This window comes from Peromyscus maniculatus, chromosome 5 (assembly GCF_049852395.1).
Source record: "Peromyscus maniculatus bairdii isolate BWxNUB_F1_BW_parent chromosome 5, HU_Pman_BW_mat_3.1, whole genome shotgun sequence".
NCBI lineage: Eukaryota > Metazoa > Chordata > Mammalia > Rodentia > Cricetidae > Peromyscus > Peromyscus maniculatus.
Genome location: NC_134856.1, coordinates 129,579,176 through 129,602,488, shown reverse-complemented (window position 1 = coordinate 129,602,488; position 23,313 = coordinate 129,579,176). Strand labels below are relative to the sequence as shown.

Genomic DNA, 23,313 nt, shown 5'->3' with positions numbered 1-23,313 from the left:
ACAAAATTGGAAGCTAGCATTCAAAATCTCTCCCAAGCCTGGAAAGAGGCTATGCTATGTCTGTCCCCTCCTTGGGCACTGTGTTAGTCCTATCCAAGCACTTCCTTTTGCCCTCATCAGTACTTATTTGTGTGTATGCTTCATGTATGTGTTCATGTGGGTTTGTGCACATATCTGTGCATGTGTGTGGAGGGAGATGCATGTGTGGAGATCAGATATTAATACTGATATCTTCCTTGATAGCTCTCACCTTATTTCTTGAGACAAGGTCTCTCACTGATGCTGGCCCTCATTTGTTAAGCTACACTGACTGGCCAGCAAGCTCCAGGGATCCATCTATCTCTGCATCTCCTATGTTGGGATACAGATTATTACCCAGTGCCCAAGTTTTACGTGAGGGTTGGAGATCCAAATTCAGGTCCTGATACTTGTGTTCCAGGTACTTTACTGACTGTGCCAACTCTCCAAGCCCAGTCACCAACTATTCTTAACTCAAGTTGTGTTATTCAGGGATGGTATGCTACTAATTTAATAACAGATCAACTCTGCACCATGTGGCATTTCTCAAGGCCACATTCAAGTCAGAATGAACCAAGGAGTCTGGTATAGTAGGTTCAGAGCTAAAGCATCAGTATTGGATAACATCTTCCGATGGTTCAGATGTTTGGAAATTGTTTCTGTGCCTGGGCTGTGTTAAAATCATATGAGATGCCAAGTCAATTAGAGGGGTACGCAAGGTTGATGAACAGTGATGTGTTTGTTTCTTTGATGAATCTCAACAGCTGGCTACCTACATAAGGCTCACAAAAGTCTGAACCCTTCAGCGTTCCATTGTGGATGTGGCAGGGGCTCACCCTATATTGGCAGTTCTTGGTTGCCAGGGGAAACGATGCCATTTCTTCAGTGGTGTAGCCATTGGTAAGTTGCCCATGATCCTGTAAATAGCCCCAACCCGTGCTCATACAAGCAACCCTAGTTAAACTCAATAACACACACACACACACACACACACACACACACACACCCCAAAAGCAAAGTAGGAAAGGGGCTAGATGAAGAGAGATAAGAGAGGGTAATGGGAGTAGATATGATCACGGTATACTCTATACATATATGAAATTATGAAAAAATACAAATTCGGGAGAAGAGAGAGAAAGGACAAAAAAAGGGTTCTGCATGATTCCAATCATAGCCCTTTGAACCATGGCATTTTGATTATGTTAAAATGCTTTTGACTAATCCTGGTTATTCCCACATAGCCTTGAGGAGATCTTTTCCTTGCTTTTCAGTGTCTCTGTTTGCAAAGCATAATTAGTTTCATTGGGGTCAGATTTGCAGATCTCAGAACTACTGGGAAGGCTTCAGCCACACATTTTACCTAGAGGCAACTCTGACCTAAGTTGCTTGATCAGAGTCCCTAGGTGACACTACTGTGTGGCAGGACTGAAGCATCCTCACTCCTTATCCTCAGTAGGTGTTGGCAGTCATCATTCATGGATTGTGTCTGCAAGGCTGTGTCAAAGTCTTGTGAATGAATGATTGGCTAGCCCGAGTTTGCCTGTGCTTTGAGAAGTCATAGAGAATAGGAGAGTTATGTTATTTGATGAGACATTAAGTAACAAATATTTGTGTCAATTAATAATACATGTCAGCATGACTAGGTTAAGGGTTGGCCAGAGAGCTAGTGAAATATCATTTCTGGTTGTGTCTATTACGATGTTTCTAGAGGAGATCAACATTTGAAGATCTGTCTTTATCAGCTCCTCAAAGGCCCCAGTAAAGAAGAAAAAGAAGGAGAAAGTAAATTCTGAGCTGGAGCTGAGCCATGCAGATTGGACTACCCCTGGAGACCTTGGTGTTTTCGGCTCTGAGGCATTCAGGCTCAGAGTAGGGTTCATACCATCAGCTTCAAGACCCACACTGAATTACAGTGCTGGATTTCTGGGACTCTGGCTTGTAGACCACAGGATCCCTTGCCCCAATAGCCACCAGAAGCAATCCCTGCAGCTCTTAGGCCTGGCTCATCCCATCTATGTATATCACTAGCTACACCATTGTGTACATCCCATTCTGTTTCTCTGGAGAATGCTGACTAATACAGTGCTATGCAGAATTTTAAAAAGCTATTTTAATATATTGAAGATTCACGAGCAGTGATCTTTTTCCCCTGAAGCCTTTCTCATAGAATACCTAATTTGTATTCTGGTTCTAAATGTATTTCATCTCAGGACATATCACACTAGGGTGTGTGTGTGTGTGTGTGTGTGTGTGTGTGTGTGTGTGTGTGTGTGTGTGAGACAGAGAGAGAGAGAGATATTTCTCTGGGAACTGTTGGGCATGCATCTGGTGTTCGGTGTGTTGTGAAACAGTGGGTTTCTACTACCTTTCCGAGCAAAGTGGCTAGGTGCTCGTTGTGAGCCAAGTGTGGCCTTGAACACTTGAGTATACCACTTCAATTGCCTTCACAACATTTCGACATGAGGCATATTACCAAGATTCCCATTTTATACATTAGAAAAAAACAAGAAACCGCTCCTTTCAGTAACTTCACAAAAGTAACCTAGCAAATGACAGGAGGAAGACTCTAACTCAGGAACGCATGCGCGTTATTACCACAAGACACTGCTTCCACTCAATCAATACTTTACAATCTTTGCAATAAATCTGGCCGCAGATCCATGAAGTCACTTTCCAGTATCCAGGTTACAATGAACTGTTCTCTGCAGAGGAAACTCACAGGCTTCCTAACCTCCTCCTTTGCCCCGGATTTGGAGGTATTTTAAGGATGTGTACCGGCTGCGGGGGAAGCGCCATGGGTGCTTGAAGCCAGAACCAGACTCTCATCAGCCCGCTTCCCAGCTCACACCTGTGCTGGACATTGTTAGGTTCCTCTGGGGAATCCTGACCAACACAGTGCTGTGTAGAGTTCTAAAAAGCCACTTTAATACGTTACAAGGTGGGCCCCGGGGGTGACTCAGCCTGAGTGAAAGCTGGTTCTTCAGGTTGTATTTCCCTGAACTTCTGCCTGTGGAGGTGGGGTATGGGGGAGCCAAGACAGGCAGGTGCAAGACTTTCCTCCTCATGCAAGCTGTGATGCTGCTACTTGATGGGTACATAAATATAACATATGTGTGTGTGTGTGTGTGTGTGTATGTATATATGCATACATATGTGTAAAACCTAGTAGTTCTAAGGAGACAGGCAGGTACATGGCCTTCCTCCCTATGCAAGCTGTGATGCTGCTCCTTGATGGGTATATAAATATTACAAAACTTAGTACATATATACAAAACTTAGTAGTTCTAAGGGCCAAATTGACAGCATGTACATGTTCTGTGTCTTCCTGGTTCTTGTCAGCTGCAACACTTAGATGTGATAAAGCATTCCCTTTTCTCCTTCCTGCTCACCCCCTCCCTCTTTCTTAATGACACCATTCCCTGTATGTCCCATTAACTTAAAAGCTCCATATTACAGCGTATTATCATTTTATAAATTGCATATTTTTCTTGTTTCTTTATTGTACGAGTCATAAAATGTAAAGGTGTTTCTCACTCACACTGAAAATAATTTTATGATGTGTTCGGCTGAGCTAGGGGAAGCTGGTTAATGCATGATGGGAAATGTGGGGTCATTCTGCGAGAGGGGGCAGCCGAAAGAACTTTGTGCCATAAAAGTTAATGAGGAAAAGTCAAGAGCTAGGCGTGTGCTTAGGTGTAAATCTTGATGAGCTGTGCATTAATTTCTCTCTTGGGTTTAAGCATCATTTGGTCCAGAGAGCTGCTGTAGAATGAATTGGCTTATTATTATCCAGAAGTCTGACATTTTCCCCCATCAAATATGAGAACTTTGGGTCTGTTTCTCACTCCATGCTTTCAAACATAAACTGAGAATCTGTGAGGTTGGGTAACAATCTGATAGTGAGAGTCCATTACAGAAGAAAAAGTTTGTAAACATCTAACAAACATGGACCTCCACATAATGCTACATGTTTGTTGTGTGCATTGCTAACATTATATATAACATGTGTAATTATGACATAGACATTGTAAGGGAAAAGATCACACTTCCTCAGTTCACATTTATCTTGAGACCTCTGCATGCAGATTCCTGTCACTGGAATGTTCTGGAGCATATGTTCCCCCTCTAGTCATTTCCAAAGAGGGCATCTCTAATATCCATGGAAAGTATCCATAGATCATTCTTCGTCACACTCACTCCTCATCAGTCCATTGTTAGATGCCGGGTAGTCAGTCTTCTTGTTTATTTAGTAGTTTACTGTCTGTCTCCATCTTGTGCAATGTAAATGTACAAAGGAGGCCTTGTCTGTCTCATTTGCTCCTGTAATCTAGCCCCTTAAAAGTGAGTGCCTAGGGTAGAGCAGGATGCCATTAAACAATTGATAGAGGGAAAGAAATGAAGAGAAGGTGGGGGAGGGAAGAAGGGAGGTGGAAGATTGAGAACTGGGTTCAGGTATTAGATACTGATTTCGGCAATTGGGAGAAGCTAAGCAGTGTGCCTTGAGTGAACTCTTCAAGGATTGCTGGGTATGGTTTCATGAGGAGAGAGACAGATTTTCAGGTTAGAACCTTTGAGCAGCCAGGTATGCCAGAGAGAGTCAGTACTCTCAGGACATTGCCCAAGTTCAGAAGCAATGCCACAGACAGCAAGTGAGGGGTTGGGGGAAGGAATACAAGGTGTAGTCAGAAGTTTTCTCAAGTCCTGCTTGGCCCCATGGTCTACATTCCTCCAGTTGTGCCTGACCCCGTGGTCCCTCAGCCACTTATAAAATAATCACTCAGAGGCTTAATATTAATTGTAAATTTATATGGCCTAATGGCTCAGGCTTCTTGCTAGCTAGCTCCTATAACTTAACCCATTTTTATTAATCTATAAATTGCCACATGGCCAGTACTTTCACATCTTGCTTCTCCTGGCGGTGGCTGGCATCTCTTTTCTGTCTCTCCTTTCTTCTTCCTGTCTATCTGCTTGTATTTCCTGCCTGCCTCTAAGCTGCCTTGCCATAGGCCAATACAGCTTCATTTATCAACCAATCAGAGCAGCACATATTCACAGCATACAGAAAGACATCCCATAGCAACAAGATATGGTGATATTGTGTTCCCAAAATATTGTGTACCCTAATAAACTTATCTGGGGTCAGAGAACAGAACAGCCATTAGATACAAAGGCTAGAAAATGGTGTCACACATGCCTTTAATCCTATAATTTGGGAGGCAGAGATCCATCCGGATCTCTGTGAATTTAAAGCCACACTGGAAACAGCCAGGCATGGTGCCTCATGCCTTTAATCCCAAGAAGTGAGCCTTTAATCCCAGGAAGTGATGGCAGAAAGCAGAAAGATATATAAGGCCTGAGGACCAGGAACTAGAGCTGGTTAAGCTTGTAAGCTTTTAGCAACAGTTCAGCTGAGACCCATTTTGGATGAGGACACAGAAGCTTCCAGTCTGAGGAAACAGGATCAGCTTAGGAGCTAGCGAGGTGAGGAAGTTGTGGCTTGTTCTGCTTCTCTGATCTTCCAGCATTCACCCCAATACCTGGCTCCCGGTTTGTTCTTATTAATAAGAACTTTTAAGATTCATGCTGCAACAAGGCTTGCATGAAATTGTAGAGACAAGTTTGAATTGGGAAAGGACATGTATTAGAAAGCAAACTGAGGGAGGGGCATAGTGAGTGATGGATAAATAGCAAGAAGATAGGAGGTGCCCCAGTCACTTGCCCAACACTGTTTTGCAAAGATAATTGACGAATGATCAGGCATTCATCTGGGCCTACTCACTGCAGATTTGGTAGAAAATGAGCTCCGACTACCACCAAGTCTGGGAAGAAACTACATCTGTATCATTACTATGGTGAGCTAGCCACCTCTGCCCTTGCGGTTTGGAGGGTAGGAGGTACCAGGGGCAGTGTGGCACAGGTGATGTTAAAAGGTAAAAGGTGTACGAGAGCTTGAGAATGAAAAATGAGACTGTGTTCTGCTAAAAGTGCTGTCTTGGGAAAAGAAAATCTCCGTGATAGAATTAGCCCACCCTCTCCAGCTCCCTGGCCTCCACTAGCCATAGGAAGATAATATCTTTTAATCATTTGACAACCGAGAGGCTTGGGAAAGGTCTTGAGAGTTTAGAAGCACAGCTCTTGTTGTGAATGAAAAAGATACTGATTTTCAGTAGAGATAAAGCATTTGAAGCAGTTTTCAAAAATTGTTTCAGCTCCTTTGGGAATCAAAGGTAAGGATAAAGATACAACCCCAACACTTAAAAGATGCATGCCACAGTTGGGTGAATGTTCTATGTTTATTTACTTATGTGTCTGTTGTGTATGTACAGGTCTGCATCAGTATGTATACTGGTGCATGCAGGTCACATACATGTGTATGGATGTGAGTGTGGAAGCTAGAGATTTATGCTGGATGCTTTCCTTATCTCTCTCCAGCTTATTTTTGGAGACAGGATCTTTCACTGAACCCAGAGCTCATTTGGGCTAGCTGGCCTACAGCTGCAGGAATCTCTGACGAGTCCCAGTGTCGGGGTTACAAATGCTTGCCATGTGTCATTGTTTTTGCATGGATGCTGTATATCAAGATGTAGGTCCTCATAGGAGCTTCTTTGCCCATGAAGTAAATATTAAATGGCTAAGTATTAAATATACTCCTCCACCCCCAATATCCCACACTGCTTTGAACCCGTATTTCCCATGCAGTTTTTCATGATAGATGATGCCAATTCTTGGCTTTTAATCTAAACTCAGCTATTAACTTCTTATGTAGAGAGAAATCTCCATCTTCCAGTGTGCTTGATTCTCCGTTCTCTGTAGCCGCTGTGTGTAGTGGGTAGCCATTCCAGCTTTAATCTGGAAGTTCAAAGCCCCAATGAGGCTTTGGTAACTGTCCCGCCTATAAGGCGGGGCCAAGGGAGGACCCTGAAGACCTGAGATCTGGATGCACCGACTCTCTTGGTTCCTGGACCCTGGACACTGGAGGTAGATGGAGCAGAGTTCTCCAGAGAACACTGCCGGACTGTGCCACGCCTTTCCCAGACCCTGTAACCTATCCATTCATTTGTAAGTTACCCCACAAAATAAACCTCCCTTTTAACTACATGGAGTGACCTTAATAATTTCACCAATATCTGTGCATCTCCATTGCGTTTGGAATTGCCCTCTACCTCAGCCGTTTCTCAGTATATCTCAAGCCTGACTTTACCCTGCCCCATCATATGCTTCTAGCAGCTCAGGACTCTTTCCCTGGGAACCGTGATTTCACTCTTCATCCAGACTTGGCGGTGGGGACAGTCACTGAGGCCAAGGAGTCAACCGGCTGTCAATTCCTCCACGCATTTCCTCCCCAATCCAGCTTAGGCTACCACCATTCATACCGCAGGTCTCTTGTTCCCTTTGTCACACTCCCCTGGACACATACAAGCCTCTTTTGTTAAGAGTAGCAAATATCAGCATTGTTTCCTGGAGCAGCAGTGTCTACTCTTTTTTTTTTTTTTTTTTTTTTTTTTTTTCTGCTGCCTTGCAAAGAGAAAGAAAAAAGTAACCTTTCAAAAGCAAAACAAAACAAAACAAAACAAAACAAAAAAACAACAACCCACAACCCATAGGACAGGAGTATTTCCTTTTCCTTTTTGCTCTTCATTGTGAGTTTGCCACCCTCCCAATTTATTAGAATGAAATTATTTGCCCTACAGAAAGCATCCCTCAAATTAGATAATGCTAAACAAATGTCATTTTTTTTTTTGTCACCCACACAAAAATTAGTTATGTGTTCTTCTGAAGTTATCTGGCCTAGGAACCACTGTGCAGGGTGCCGTTGGCACTGATTGCTGGTAGGTGGGGGGGACCCATGCCGTATCCCCCATTTGGGCCTTGGCAGGTTGTGTGGCGGCGGTGTGTACAAGGAAACCGAACCTCATCTGCACGGCTCACTGCTTATCAGGAGCACACACTAGCTGCCATGCTGTAGGGCAGCAGAGGGAAACAAAACAACAGTAAATGGAGGCCTTTGTCATGGATTAAAAGGGTTTAGAAACATCTGAGCCATGCAGTTTTCCAACAGTGACACTGCCAATGACTTGGTGACAGAATGCCGGGAAATGTGCTAACTGGGGTAGAGAGCGCTGCTGGGGCAGCCAACAGGCAGGCCTTTGTGAATGGCCTCTTATCGGTGTGAGTGTGTGGATGCGTGGCTCACAGATAAAGTGACCTTTCCCAGCGCGAGAGGAATGAGGTTAATGATATGACAGCGTTGCTACTGGTGATTGGAGCGCAGGGGATCCCCAAAGATTGTGGCTCCTGGGCCAATTCTTCTCCTTCAAGTGGGTTCATCTCATCTACGTTTTCAACTTCTTTCATTACGAAATTCATCATCGGGGGCACTGAAGGACGGTCCCTAGCTTTGTGCATAAATACAATGGCTGGTTCCCTAAGTGCCCGTACTTCAGGGCTTGGTGACAATCTAGCACGCACTCAGTGCTGCACCTAGTGAGTCATTCCTTTTGGTGACCGATGCCCTTTTCTGTCTTAAGATACTGGTATGTGGCTGTCTACATGCCTTCAGTTGGATTCATTTCAACACAGTCGGAGGTCTTGGTACCTTGCTCTCAAAAATTGATAAAACAATTACACAGAGTGTAATTGTATGGCAAGGCCATAGAAAACAAATGACTACCAGCTCACTTGATCTCACAAGGCCATAAACTCTCTTTTCCAAGACAAATGGAGCCTTTACCAAAATAGCCACATTTGAGGTCATCAGATTTAAAAGGCTAGTGAAGAATTCAAGTCTTGTAAGATACATTTCATCACGATGGAATTTAACTACAAGTTATTCATGAGAAGAGTTCTGCAAACTCAAACTAGCAGTTTTCATTTCTAATAGGGCTAATTTGGTAGGTGAACACAACACAAAGAACAATTATCGGGCCTGGAAACAGTTCCTTTTTTTGGTCGTATTTCTATGCCTGTGTATGTGTATGTGAGTGCTGTGGTGATATATTGTTTGTAAGCTAGGAAATAAAATTTGCCTGAAGATCAGAGAAACAGAGCAAGCCACAGCCACCAACTCCTCAGCCTGAAAGAGACCGAGTTCCTGTCTCCTCCTGCCTTATATTCCTTTCTCTGCCCAGCATTATCACTTTCTGTCTCAACCTTCCTAGTGCTGGGATTAAAGGTGTGTGATCTCAAGTGCTGGAATTAAAGGTGTGTGATGTGCCATCATTGCCTGGCTTTGTTTGTCTTTTAGATTGGATTTATCTCATGTAGTTCAGTGTGGTCTCAGCCTCTGCCTCTCAAGTGCTAGGATCAAAGGTGTGTGCCACCACTGCTTGACGTCTATGGCTAACTCTGTGGCTAGCTCTGTCCTCTGATCTTTCAGCAAATTTTATTTGTTCAAAATATCACCACAGAGTACAAGTGCTCTCAGAAGCCAGTAGATCCCCTGGAGTAGTTACAGGCAGTAACTGTGCGAGCTACACAGTGTAGGTGTTAGGAACTGAACTCAGGACCTCATTCTTAACTACTGAGCCATCTCTCCAGCCCTAGGAAAGAGAATTTTATTGTGAATGAGTTTTGAGAGTCTGTCAGTAGAGCTCTATTAGTTAAGACTTTGCTCCCTTATGTTCCCTAAAAGGGTGTTTCTTTAAATATTTTACTTCTGAAAAGTGAATCTGGTCATGTGTTCTGAAGTCTCTCCAGTTCCTCCACTCCTCCACAGAGTTTATAGTCTCATACAAGGTGGGTGAGGCTCTTTTAACTCTGGGTTTTAACCAGGCTTGAGGCTTCATGGTACTCAAGAGACCCTCCCATCTGTCTTAGTCACTTTTTAAATTGCTGTCATAAAACACCATGACTAGGGCAGCATATAAAAGAAAGCATTTAACTTGGGACTCACAGTTGTTGAGAGAGAGAGAGAGTCTATAATCATCATGGCAGGGAGCATGACAGGAAGCAGGCAAGTATGGTGCTGGAGCAGTAGCTGAGAGCTCACATCTGGATTCACAAGCACCATGCAGAGAGAGCTAACTGGGAAAGGTATGGGCTTTGGAAATCTCAAAGCCCACCTCCAGTAACACACCTCCTCCAACAAAGTCACACCTCCTAATCCTTCCCAAACACTTCCACCAACTGGAGAGCACATTTTCAAATCTGTGAGCTTTGGGGGGTTATTCTCATTCAAACCACACAATCTCTTTCTTGAATCTCATCATCTGGCAATTTTGTATATTAGGAATTTTTCTGAGTGCATGTTATTTCTTGATTCCTAGGTATTCTGCCCAGAGTCCCACAGCATCCAAACCCTGCCCTTGTGTGAGTGATGACTCATGAAAACCACTCACTTTGCAGGTGGCTCCACCAGGGAGTCTCCTCTGCCCCAGCAATTGTTCACTGCTTAAAGAGCCTTAGGGAAAGGCCTGGGACTGTAGCTTTGTATGCTTCCTGAGCCTCCCAGTCTCCTTTCTCTTTCTTCCTTCCTTCCTTCCTTCCTTCCTTCCTTCCTTCCTTCCTTCCTTCCTTCCTTCCTTCCTTCCTTCCTTCCTTCCTTTCTTCCTTCCTTTCTTTCTTTCTTTCTCTCTCTCTCTCTTCCTTCCTTCCCTTCCTTCCTTCCTTCCTTCCTTCCTTCCTTCCTTCCTTCCTTCCTTCCTTCCTTCTTTCTTTCTTTCTTTCTTTCTTTCTTTCTTTCTTTCTTTCTTTCTTTCTTTCTTTCTTTCTTTCTTTCTTTCTTTCTTCTTTCTTCCTCTCTCTCTCTCTTTCTTTCTTTCTCTCTCTCTCTCTCTCTCTCTCTTTCTTTCTTTCTTTCTTTCTTTCTTTCTTTCTTTCTTTCTTTCTTTCTTTCTTTCTTTCTTTCTTTTTTGTAGCCTACACAGCTTGAGTATCCCATACCTAAAATGCTTGTGATAAGAAGTCCTTTGGATTTCAGATTTGGGGATATTTACATATAGGTAGTGAGATAACTTGGGGATGAGATCCAAGTCTAAATATGAAGTTCATTTAAGTTTTCTTCCAAGTAGCCTGAAGATAATTTAATGCAATATTTTATGCTCACATTTAAAGTTTTAACCTGTCACATGAGGTCGGGGACCATTTTCCACTGTGACATCAAGTTGGCATTTAAAAGCTTTCAGGTTTTGGATCATTGTATACTTAGAGATTTTCTATTAAAGATTCTCAACCAATATTACATTTGCTATTATACCTATTATGTTAATTCAGTAAAAGCAAAACGTCTTTGAATTTTAGAATTAAGATTAGTTGGATATAGTGACTCATGCCTTTAATCACAGCACTCCAGAGGCAGAGGCAGGTGAATCTCTTGTGTCCTGGATTGGATGAAGCCAAACCATTGATGGCCTAAACTACAAGGAACTCTGACAACATGAACCCTGTCTCCCCTCTACCTGTGTGGGAGATTAAAATGCAAAAGAGCACTCAAAGATGTTAACAGTTAAAAATATTGAACGTTTACTGCATGTGCCAAATATTCTCAAGTGATTGTGTGTGTGTGTGTGTGTGTGTGTGTGTGTGTGTGTGTGTGTGATGCATGTTCTGTGCTGGTGGGAGAACATGTAATGCGTGCATGCATGGGGAAGCCAGAGATAGATGTTGTATCTTTCCCTGTCACTTTCCATGTTACTTTAGTTTTTGAGGCAGGGTCTCTCACTGAGCCTGGAGCCAGTTTGTGATGACCAGCTGGCTGGCAAGACCCAGTGATCTCCCTGCCTTGACCTCCCCAGCTCTACATTTACAGGCATGTGCCATTGTATCTGAATTTTTATGTGGGTGTTGGGGATCTGAACTCAGGTCTTCATGTTTCATGTAGTTTTCACTGAGCTATAAATGTTACCTAGCTCAATTTCTCCAGACATTAGCATCTTCTATGACCACAGTGCATCTGTCAGAACTAAGCTGTTATCTTGCTGTTAACTCTTAATAATTTTATTAATTTTCATCAGTTTTTCCCAGTACTGTCTGCTACAGGATTCTGACTGGGATACCACAGTACATTTAGTCATCAGGTTTGTGGTAATCTTTATTGTCAACGAACAGGATTTGAAATCAACGAGGAGATACACCTTTGGGCATCCCTATGAGGGCATTCCTGGAGAGGCTTAACTGAGGATGAAGTACTGTAGCACCCACGCTACTACCCATTCACCATGTCCGAGCGAGGGGCTGAGGATTAAAACAGAGACAAGACAGGAGGTCATTCGTCTTAGTAGAATGCCCCTTATTGAAGGAGGGAAGAGGCCTTAAATACAGGCTTACAGCACAGTGGAAGAACCTGGGAGGGCAAAAGTTCACTACAGATGTTTTACATTTCTAGCATTACACCAATATGCAGGATACGCAAACAAGGAACCTCTGGAAAGTTGTTTAGGAGGAATGAAACCGCCAGGGAATTAGAATAGGGAGGACGTCTGATCAAGGTTAACAAGCAAGGCAACAGCTGCCCAAGGAACAGGGGTCAGGGCCCAACAAAACACCTTTCCTAAATATGGGTGGCACCAGTCTATATGCTTGTATTGTAGACAGAATACATAATTAAAAAGGAGGAAGCCACATGGAGACCAGCATTCCTGTCTCTCTGCTTCCTGGTTGTAGATGCAGCATGGCCATTATCCTTCTGCTGCGTGCCTTCCTCAAATGATGGACAGAACGCCCTGAAACTATGGGCTGAAATGAACTCTTCTAGCCTTAAGTTGCTTGTGTTAGGGATTTTGTCAGAGCATCAAGAAAAGTAACTAATATGTTGTCTTTCTTGGTCAGAGCTTATACAAAGTCTGTTTCCATGATCATGACTGGTCATGTTTCACAGAAAATGGATTAATTTGGGTTGTTTTGATTTCTTTTTAGATTTCACTGAGCTTGTGAAGTTTTGGTAAGAATGCCTCCAAGTGAGCTGCCTTTCTCGCTTTTGTAAGGAGTATGTGCTGTCAACACAACTTATCACAGGTCAACATCAGCTCCATCATGATGAAGGCTTTACATGAATGTCTTTAATGAAAAGTTGGTATTGCTTTCCCCCTTTCTATTCTTCAGAAGCCAGCTTCTCAGGTCAGCATATTACCCCTTAGAAGGATGTGTCTGCTTGTATTATCTGGCAACTGTTACTGGGAAATTTCCTTAGGAAAGCTGTGTCTTTTCATCTATCACATGTTGAGTTATTGGGTCATCTATTTATATCAGTGCAATGTCGTGTGTGTGTGTGTGTGTGTGTGTGTGTGTGTGTGTGTGTGTGTGTGTGTTCTGTGCTTTCACCTGCAATCCAGCACGGGCGACTTTTTCTGTTACTCGAATTGTTCCAGTTTCTGCTGTCGGGGGCTCTTTTATTTGGGGTCCTGTGTCCTTTATGACAGGTTACCACTACTTTTGCTGTTGTTGTAGGTAACTTCCTTATCTTCAGGCTCTAGAGCAGCTCCTAAATGATTCTTTGCAACATTTTTTTCATTCCTGTGTCTGAAACGAGTAATATCCTCTTGATTATATAGTTTTAGGCTAATAATCCCTACTTCATATTTTCTGTGATGGATTATTTAGTTTCCTGGAAACTGGAGGTAAACAGGAGGGAATGAGAAGAGTGGAACTTTGGACTTCTGGGGAAGTAGAGAAGCCAAGGCATTTAGAGGAAAGATGAAGTCCATGGTAGACTTCTGAAGTCCACCTTCTGGAGTCACTGTCTGAAGTTTTCATCGGCTATCTATCTATCTATCTATCTATCTATCTATCTATCTATCTATCTATCTATCTACCATTTATCTCTCATCTATCTGTCTATCTACCTATCATCTATCTATCTATCTATCTATCTATCTATCTATCTATCTATCTATCTATCTAACTTTGAGACAGGGTCTCATGTAGCCTAGGCTGGCCTCTAACTCTTTACAGAGCTCATCATGACCTTGAACTCTTGATCCTCCTACCTTGACTGCCTAAATGAGGGGATCACAGGCATGCACCATCACACTCAGCTTCATGGATATTTCATCTCTTAGAACTGGCTTGCCTCACAACTGTTAGAAGATTGACAGGCAATTCTGGGCTTGTTGATGTCCACTGTTCAATCCATTTGGGCTTTAGTGTTCATTGTCAGTTATTTTTCATTAGGACCAGGTGTTTGAGACAAAGAATCATGCCACTCTTAATGAGCAAATTTTTTTACTTTGTCTAGAGCAAAGTCCTTCACCATGGAGTGCTGTCAGTGCCATGGTAACCACAGATGTACAGACCTTGACTTGACTTTGTGAGTTGAGAGGCCAGAGACACCCCCTCCTTTGCCCAGTGTCAAAGAGGACAGCCAAGGCAGGCTCTGAATCTCCTAAAGTGTGCTAGCCGCTGGAAACCCTCAGATGCCTTATTATAAGAAGATAGCAGTACTAGTATGCTGTGAGGATGAAACTAGATGATGTTTATCAGTGTGTAGTACAGCATCTGGCACATAGCAATGAGCTCTGGCCATCATTTGTGATTAAGGCTATTTTTTATTTCATTTTAGGACGCTTCCTTATATTAATATAATAGAGGATTCTAAGACTTTGGTCATCTACACAATCCCTACTCCTTATTTATTCTTAAGCAAGGTCAGTTCAGAGAAGTTCTTACTCCCTCCTGAGCAGATGAGGAGGAACCCTGGAGATTCTGATGGCCTCTGCCTCCATCCACACCCAACCACAACCAAGAGACAAGAGCTGACCTTATCCATAGGTCAAGCCCAGATGGTTTACTATTTTATGTAGAAAATGTCAGCTGATCCTTCCTGGTGAGCGACTTTATCCTTGAGAATATTATGGGACTGTGCTAAAAAAGCATTCTCCCTTCACAGGACCATCAGTCTCTGGGGAACAGTGTGGGAGATGGTCCTTTATTATTTTCATTTTTTTGTGTGATATATGAGGCTACTTGGATGGTTTTCTCTGCTACATAAAAGTAGCTCATGTGAATATATATATGTATAGATATATAGATAGACAGACAGATAGATAGATAGATAGATAGATAGATAGATAGATAGACAGACAGATAGATTTGTATATCTTTTTCTTCTTGCTGCAGCTAAAGTGCTTAGGGGTTGCTTTTGCTGCAGGTGTGTGCCTAGTGTGAGCATATTCTCTGTGTGTGTTCCTACATTAAGGGACAACTTAACTCTTTCTGCTTTTTGGCTTCACTAACACTGCTTAGTATCACAGACTCCAAGGGGTAGTAGACATCTGGAGGACGGAACTCTGCGATGTCCCTAGGGAGCTTTACTCTGGTCGGTTCTTGCACTTGCTAACGATGCCTGAGTCCTGAGAGCAAACCCATTCACAGAAAGCTGTCCAGCCCTGTTCCATCTGATCGTGTTTTACTTTACAACGTTAGCTTTGGAGAAGTGTCTGCCTCCCACGGTGTACCTAATTGCCTGTCAGCAGCCCAGCATGGCATTCTAGATGCACGGCCAGTAGTTCTAAGTGGAGACAGGCACTTCCAGGAAGGCACTGGTGGGATTCCTTTCTGAAAATAAATATCATTCTTCTCACTATTTACTATACTTTTGATTTAATTCAGACTGATGTCTAATTCAAGAGGAAATTGTTAGTTGCTTTCAAAGTTGCTGATGAAAAGATATTTCCTGAGTCTACTTCCTAGTGAGTTAGTCAGGCAGAACTATTCATGTGTTGAGGTGTCAGGACACGGCTCATCCTGTGTGGGGTGAGCACCAGGAGAGCTTCTGTGTATTACAGTAGCTTGTTGATGGATCTGGGTGCTGAATGCATGGAAAGTTCATCTTATGAAAGTTCATCAAGTTATATATGAGTGATTTGTGTACTTTACTATTAAGCATGTCATGCTTTATTAAAAAGTTTACTTTTTGTGTTATATCCAGATAATGGAATATTATTCTGCATTAAAAAATTGAGCTTCATGTAATGAATACACATTTTAAGAAGTCCCTAAATGAATATTACTATGTGAAATAAAGCATTCTGAAAAGGCTTCGCGAACTAGGATTCCAACCATATGACCTAGAAGAAGCAAACCCATGGAGACCATCAAAAGCATCAATGACTGTTAGGGCTTAGTCAGAAGGGAAGGATAAAGTGCCCAACTACTGAGGACCCTCAGCATGGTGAAACTATTCTATAGGAGGCTACAGTGATTTCCCCAAGTCCACGGAACATAGAACGCCAAGAATGAACCCCAGTGTCATCTATGGACTCTGTGTGATAGAGGCAGATCAATTTAGATTAACCTTTGGCAGTGCATGGGCTAAACTGGCTGGGAATATTGATAATAGGGGTGTCTCTGTGTGTGCACAGGGAGGAAGTACTGGAGGCACATGGGACATCTCTGTACTTCTAGCCTAAATGTTCTATGAACCCAAGATTGCTCTGAAGAATAAGGTCAATTTCAAGGAAAATGACATACATATTTTGTTAGTCAGCTCTCTGTCACTCTATCAGTTATTAGTTGTTGTTTTTTTTTGTTGCTATGACATCATAGTTGACCAAAGCAACTGAAGGAAGGAAGGTTTATTCTGGACAAATATGGCAGAGCAAGTGTGGCATTGAGAATGGCTTTGGTTGTGGTGGCAGAAGTATGGGGTGGCTGGTCATATTGTATCCATACTTAGGAAGCAGGAGAGATGGATGAGGACACTCACTTGCTTCCTCCTTTTTATTCAGTTGGGTCCCCCATCCCATGACATGGTGACACCTACATTCAGGGTGTATCTCCTCATCTCAGTTAAATCTCTGTGGAAACATATCAGACATGCCCAATTACCCTGTCTTTGTGGTGATTTCAAATTGGATCAAGGTAGCCACAAGTTTAACTATCACAGCTACTTTAACCAAACCCTGACGTAATCACCTTATAAAGGCAGGTTTATTTATTTTGTTATTCAGCTCTCTGTCACCGTTTTGGCTCACCATTTTGGAGGGGTTGGCGCATCCTCTGTTGGCCCCAAGACCTTGGGACAAACACTGCGTCATGACAGGAAAGTAAGGTGAGGTAGAACTGCTCACTGTATGACCAACAAGCAAAGGAAAGGAAAGAGGGGGTTAGAGTTCCACAAGCCACTTTAAGGGCAGGCCCCCACTACCTAAAGACCCCCTACTAGGCTCCAGCCCTTAAAGAGTCTGCTATTGTGGAACATTATGGGACAGCAGACTCCAGGGTTCAAGCCTTCAACTCACAGGCTTTGAGAAGACATTTAAGATCCAAACTGTAGTGCATTCAAATGTTACTTTTAAACAAATGTCTTTACTTTTTGTTATCAACAGAACCACCCCTCTCTGTCTCCCAGGTATGTAATTAAGCCATGCTGTATGGTCGCTTCCTCCATACACATGTTTAGGTACATTAAAGAGAGTTGGGTTTGGTTCAGTTGGTAAAGTGCATGCTACATGTGCATGAGGACCCAAGTTTAACCCTGTAGTACTCATGCAATAAAAGCCAACTTTGGCAACATGTACCTGTGATCTTAGTTCTAGGGAGCTGGATGCTTGGGGATCCTGGGATGTACTGTCCAGCCAGTCTAGGCAAATCAGAAAAGCTCCAGGTTCAGTGAGAGCCTGCCTCACAAAATAAAGTGAAGTGCTATTGCAGAAGACATCTAATGGTGATTCAGGTCTCCATGCACACATGTGCAAACACACGCACGACAGATCAGAGAGCAAGAAATCCCTTGTTCCCTGTGGGCAGTTCACGACAATTTAAGAAAAACATAGAAAAGGCAGAAAAGTTTTGGAGAATGGCAATTCTACTAATAAAAGCCATTAGTTTTCACTTGGAGATGCTACATGTTGCCATATGTGAATTGCTCTCACGGGCTCCATCTGTCACTATCTGATCCCTTATGACCACTGTGCCCACCCTCCACTGTGATGACCTGCTGCTGTTTCAATAACCCATAGAGGAAGAGCTACCAGGGACATTGCTGGAAGCAGACGGCCAGAGGTAGGACCTCAGCTTGAAGAGTAATTGATCTCTGTGTAAGTAGAAGCTTGCAGTCGAATGCTGGGATGTGGGAGTTTATGTCTACACAGAAAAATGCCAATATAAATAGAGTGTGTGCCTTGTGGTATTGTGAAAGAGAAAAAAGGAAACCTGGACTCTTCTTCATTTGAAGTGGTGACAGTTGGAAGAAAAGGATTTGGTAAATTTTATATGAAGCAGATGAGGCCCATTGGTCTTGTAGAACTCTGGGAAATGTCTTGCATCCTTCACATTGTAGTGGGTATCTCTCATGTTCTGCAAGCACTGTATAGAAAACATGGCTCCTAAGACAGAAGGCAACCATGGAAGCTGGAAGAAGAGGATTTAAGATAAATGAAGCAATTTAGTCTAAGTGATGAGAAAAATCTAGATACCAACTTTTCAAAAAATTATGCATGCTGAAAATATAAAACAGCGATAATATGAATAGTGGTACTATTAGGTTATGGCCTCAAGGGTAAAATATTCATGAGTCCAGAGTGATAGCAACAAATGATCAAATAGATAAATAAATGGAAAGAGGATAGAATTCTTCCTTACAGAATTCCAAGTACTATATATTAATACTGTCCCCTCTAGGGAACATTACATTCCCCTCCTATAAACTGTGTTCTGAAGAACAACGAGAAATACATAATGGCAGTTTTGGGGTGGGGGAACCTGGCAGGCCCTGTCCTAACCCACTGAGATCAGATGGGGACCATAGTAGTGCTGAGCTCTGCCTGTTTCCTGCATGCTGTGCCACAGGGTGACGAGAAAGGTTTCCCTCCCTCTGCTGTGTCCTTCCTAGAAGTGTAAAACCACAGTCCGCTCAAGAAAAAATGCCAGACAAGCTTCAACGCTGTGGTAGCCCACAGTAACTCCATCTTGACTCAAAGTGAGAGAGTTCAAGCTTGTCTTTGCTCCTCAAGGCTGAATAACAGGATGATTGACTAGATGTTTTACTCTTCAAGGCTGGAGAGCAGGATGTTTGGCCAAAGGTGGAGTTGCCAGATGTATTGAGAATTAAGGAGGTATTTATGCTTGTTTGTTCCTTGAGCCATGGTGTCCTTGAGATGGGGAGGTCTTTTGCCCACCCCCCTTGCTTTGGGTATAAAAAGGCTGTGAGAAATAAACTTGGGGCTGCTGTGGTATTGACTCAGAGCCCTCCCGAACCTATCCTCTGTCTCTGTCTTTTCTTTTATGTCTATCTGTTTTTTCTCAGTCCTCACTCCCCTATTCAGGTCTGTTCAACAGGTCCAGTGGAACCCGACACATGGAAGGTCATTCCACAAGTCATCCGTGCTGAAAGGCCATGAAAAGGAGAGCAGGTGTGACATGTGAGAGGCTAGAGGAGACGGGTAAGAAGAACTCTGTCCATGCTGAAGAAATCTAGAGTTTAGCTAACAACTTTGAAAAGTGTGCTATGTTGGTATAGGGGATTGATGAGGAGGTCAGTGAGTGGTGACGTTGGACTGTCTTAGGGCCTTTCTGGAAATCTAAAATTATGCCTGTGTTCGTTGCTTTTTTTCATCATTGAGACAAAAGCACTTGGTAGGGGAAAAAAAATTCAGCATAGAAAGTGCTGTTTTGGCTCACGGTTTTGGCGATTTCAACCCACCATGGTGGGAAACATGATGATCCTCCTGTCCTTGTATCATCCCACTGCCCAGTGGTTCCATCAGTGCTGGTGTCACAGGATGTGGCCACACCTAGCTCTTTCCCCGGGTGCTGGGGATCTAACCTCAGGTCCTCAAGCTTGCTATTGAATCGTGTCTCCAGCCTCCAAGTAGATTTTTATACATGAGAGAAATCCCTTGGTCTTCAATGAGGACTGTGAAGGAGAACGCCTGGGCTAGCGATGAATCAGCAGACCTCAGGTGGGATGGTGGGTACATCTGAGGGGCTTACTCCACTTTAGTGTATGATCACAGTGCTGGCATGCATGCAGTGTATGTGATAGTATGTTGGGATAGGCACAGCTGTGGTGTCCATTGTGGGTTGTTTCCCTTCCTTCCCTAAATATTCATATCTGCCTCTGAAGCAGGTAGGAAAAAGCAGTGTGAATTTGCATTTTTTTTTTTACCTTATTCTAATTCTCAGCAGGTAGCGAGGGTGCTCCCATGTGTTTTCCACGCAGCTTCTGATCTCTTTTCACCATTTATTCTTGCTCTTTTTTTAAAAATTTTTTTCTGTTGGTTCCCTTTCCTTCAGTGCGCTCCTATTTTATTATTTATTCGGAAAGCAGTTACAGAGTGTTCATTATGTCCAGAGCCTGGCAGAGCAAGGACGGCCGCTATCCCCTCTTGTCCATGGGGCAGGCCGCCTGGGCAGATGGCGGCGCAGAGTAGGATCTATCGAGAGGAGACCGGTGGATTGTGTAGAAAAGGCTGGCAGCTAGACACGGCAGAAGCCCCAGTTCCAGCTATCCGGTCTCATCTGGTTGCAGCGGTTTCTTTTCTCACAGCTCTGATTTCATAAGTGACAAGGAGCAGCTGACAGGAGGAAGGGCTTATGTCGGTTCCTAGTTTGAGGGAACCGATCAAGAAAACGGGTGCCCGGCCCACTTCCTGCCGTTTCTCCAGCCTGTCGGATGCTGTCCTCCACTTTCAGGGTGTCTTCCCTCCTCAGTTATCCTCTTCAAAAATTCTCTCACAGGCAGCCAAAGCACAGCTCACTGACACCTAGGCATTTCTTTATGTAACCAGCCGACGGTGACAATAGTCACACTAGGTCATCAGGAAACCAGTTCCTTCTGGGAAAAGACCTGGACGCAGATCCTTCCAGGAAGGACTGAGGACCTAGGCCAGTAGCCATAAAAGGGCTGAGAGGAATGAACTAGAGCCTGTGAGCAGGACGGGATACCCTGGCTGTGTCTGCTGCTGCTCCTGCAGCATGGAGGAGGTAGACGCCAACTTCTCTCAGCTCCTGTCCTCTTTCCCCAACATTCCAGCGGCTCAGAACCAGAGCTGGCCCCAACCCTTGACGGGTCTAGTATACAGGTGTATCACTAGCCTGAAGGAAGGAAAGGGCAGGGATTTGAACACAATAGAAAAGGGACAGTGCTGGAGGTCTGTGATTTACAGAATTCTGCCTTTTAGCCCATCCCTGACTCTCTGACACTGTGTGTGTGTGTGTGTGTGTGTGTGTGTGTGTGTGTGTGTGTGAGAGAGAGAGAGAGAGAGAGACAGAGACAGAGACAGAGACAGAGAGACAGAGAGAGAGACAGAGAGGGAGAGAGAGGTCTGATAGCACATTATAGCCACTCTGGAGCAGGTGCTCTGGGACTTGAGTCTGTGGCTGGTCTTTGGGAGCTCTGTGAACCTCTGATCTCTGAAATTTCAAGTCCTAATGAACTTCTAAAAAATTGTGTTTTATTCATTTGGTCAGCATGTGTGGATATATGTGGTTATGCATGCATACATGTGGATGTCATAGATGTCAGAGGTCAAGCTGCAGGAGTCAGTCCTCTCCTCTCACCATGTGGGTCTTGGGATTGAACTTAGGTCCCCAGCCTTGGTGGTAGACATTTTACTCACTGAGACACCTTGCTGGCGCATGGTGAACGTTTTTTTTTTTCCTTTTAAGGAGGCATTCCTCTGATTCTCCAGCAGCCTGTGGCCTATGTGACATGAGGATGACTGGCCAGGTGAAGTGGGACCCTGTATGGCAGGGAGGGAGCCCCTTGTCTCCATGTGACCAACAGATTGTTCTCAGTTTCCTCTTGTTTATAGTGCCCCTCCCCCAACTTGCTCCTTTATGATGAGTGAGCTACTTAATGTTTCATCAACTTGACACAATCCAGGGTCATCTGGGAAGAGGGAGCATCAGTTGAGGAACTGTCTCCATTAAATGTAGGCAAGCCTAATATTTGCTTGATTAATAATTGATGTGAGAAAGCCCAGACCACTGAGGGCAGTGTCATCTCTGGGAAGGTGGTCCTGGGTTATAAGAAAGCAGCTGAGCAAGCCATGGGGAGCAAACCAGTAAGCTTCCTCCATGGCCTCTGCTTCAGTCCCTGCCTTCAGGTTCCTGACTTGAGTTTCTGCCCTGACTTCCCAGTGATGGGCAGTGAGCTACAAAGTAAAACAGATCTTTTCTCCCCAGTTGCTTTGGGTCTGGTGTTTATCACCAGCAAAAGAAAACAACTCGGACAAGGAGCATCCTTTCAGAAATCCATGTAGGACCCCAGAGGAGAATCAGTCAACAATGGGTCTAATCCCATCGAAACAACTGCTCATCATCACACCGTGTGGGAGATTCCTAGGGATCACATTTAATTTCTCACAGACATACTAACTAGGAGGCTTTCCTCTTATCTCTTTGACAGAAAGACCCAGGCGAAAGGACTTGCTCAAAGATGCCCACGAGGACAGGCAGTGGCTAGACCCGAACCCTTTCTCCTGAAGCTGAAATGAGCATGCATGACTGTAACCACCCCGCAGTCCTGCTGGGCTGTAATATGAAGAGGCTGCTTGGAGCTCTACCCAGGGTGCTTCAAAACCATCCATTATTCTTCAGAGCCACAGATGTCATCACATTTTCCTTGGCGCTTTGAACCGGTACAAAACCTGAGGCCGCAGAAAGCCATTATCAGCAATGTTCCAAAGTGCGGGAGACCAGAGTTTTTGATCTCTGTTTCCCTGAGGCCTTTAAACAAACGACAAGGACGAAGAACAGTTATTAAAATAAAAATGCAGTGTTCAGGAATCTGTGCTGATAATCTTGGAATCTGACGGCTTTGTGTCTCTCTGGTTTAGCAGGGACCCAAATCCCATATGCCAGGCAGGCCTCCTTAGCCGAGAATTGCGGCTATTATCTGATTATTCAAGGTGAAAAACCCACGACGCTTCTGTCACCTGGAGACTTCGTGGGTTTTGTTTTTCCTAAGAATAAGTTTCGTTGGATGGACTTATCTGAATAACCCACCTTCCAGCCTTGTTTGGAAGGCTGTTGTTCTGATCAGAAAGGAGCTGATATTTCTGCAATGAAACCAGTTACGAATTTCACAGAAGTAAAAACCAATTTTCTGCAGTGTTCATGAGGACTTACACATATATACTCCCTCCCACTCTCTCTTTCTCTCTCTCTCTCTCTCTCTCTCTCTCTCTCTCTCTCTCTCTCTCTCTCTCTCTCACACACACACACACACACACACACACACACACAGACTCTCATACACACATACAAACACACAGACTTTCTCTCACACACACAGACACACTCACAAACACATAGACTCTCTCACACATACACAGACATATTCAGAAACACACACACGCACACTCACACTCACACACACACACACACACACACACACTCACACTCACACACACACAC

The 23,313-nt window shown here is 43.7% G+C and overlaps 1 long non-coding RNA gene across 1 annotated transcript; it reads left to right on the top strand.

The window, feature by feature from the left end:
• The first annotated feature begins 788 nt into the window (after positions 1-788).
• On the top strand, positions 789-22,696 carry LOC121829613 (uncharacterized). Its single transcript, XR_013051629.1, has 6 exons — positions 789-918; positions 12,871-17,990; positions 18,948-19,007; positions 19,218-19,334; positions 21,562-21,622; positions 22,304-22,696. It is a non-coding gene; the product is annotated as an uncharacterized LOC121829613 (long non-coding RNA).
• Positions 22,697-23,313: the final 617 nt, after the last annotated feature.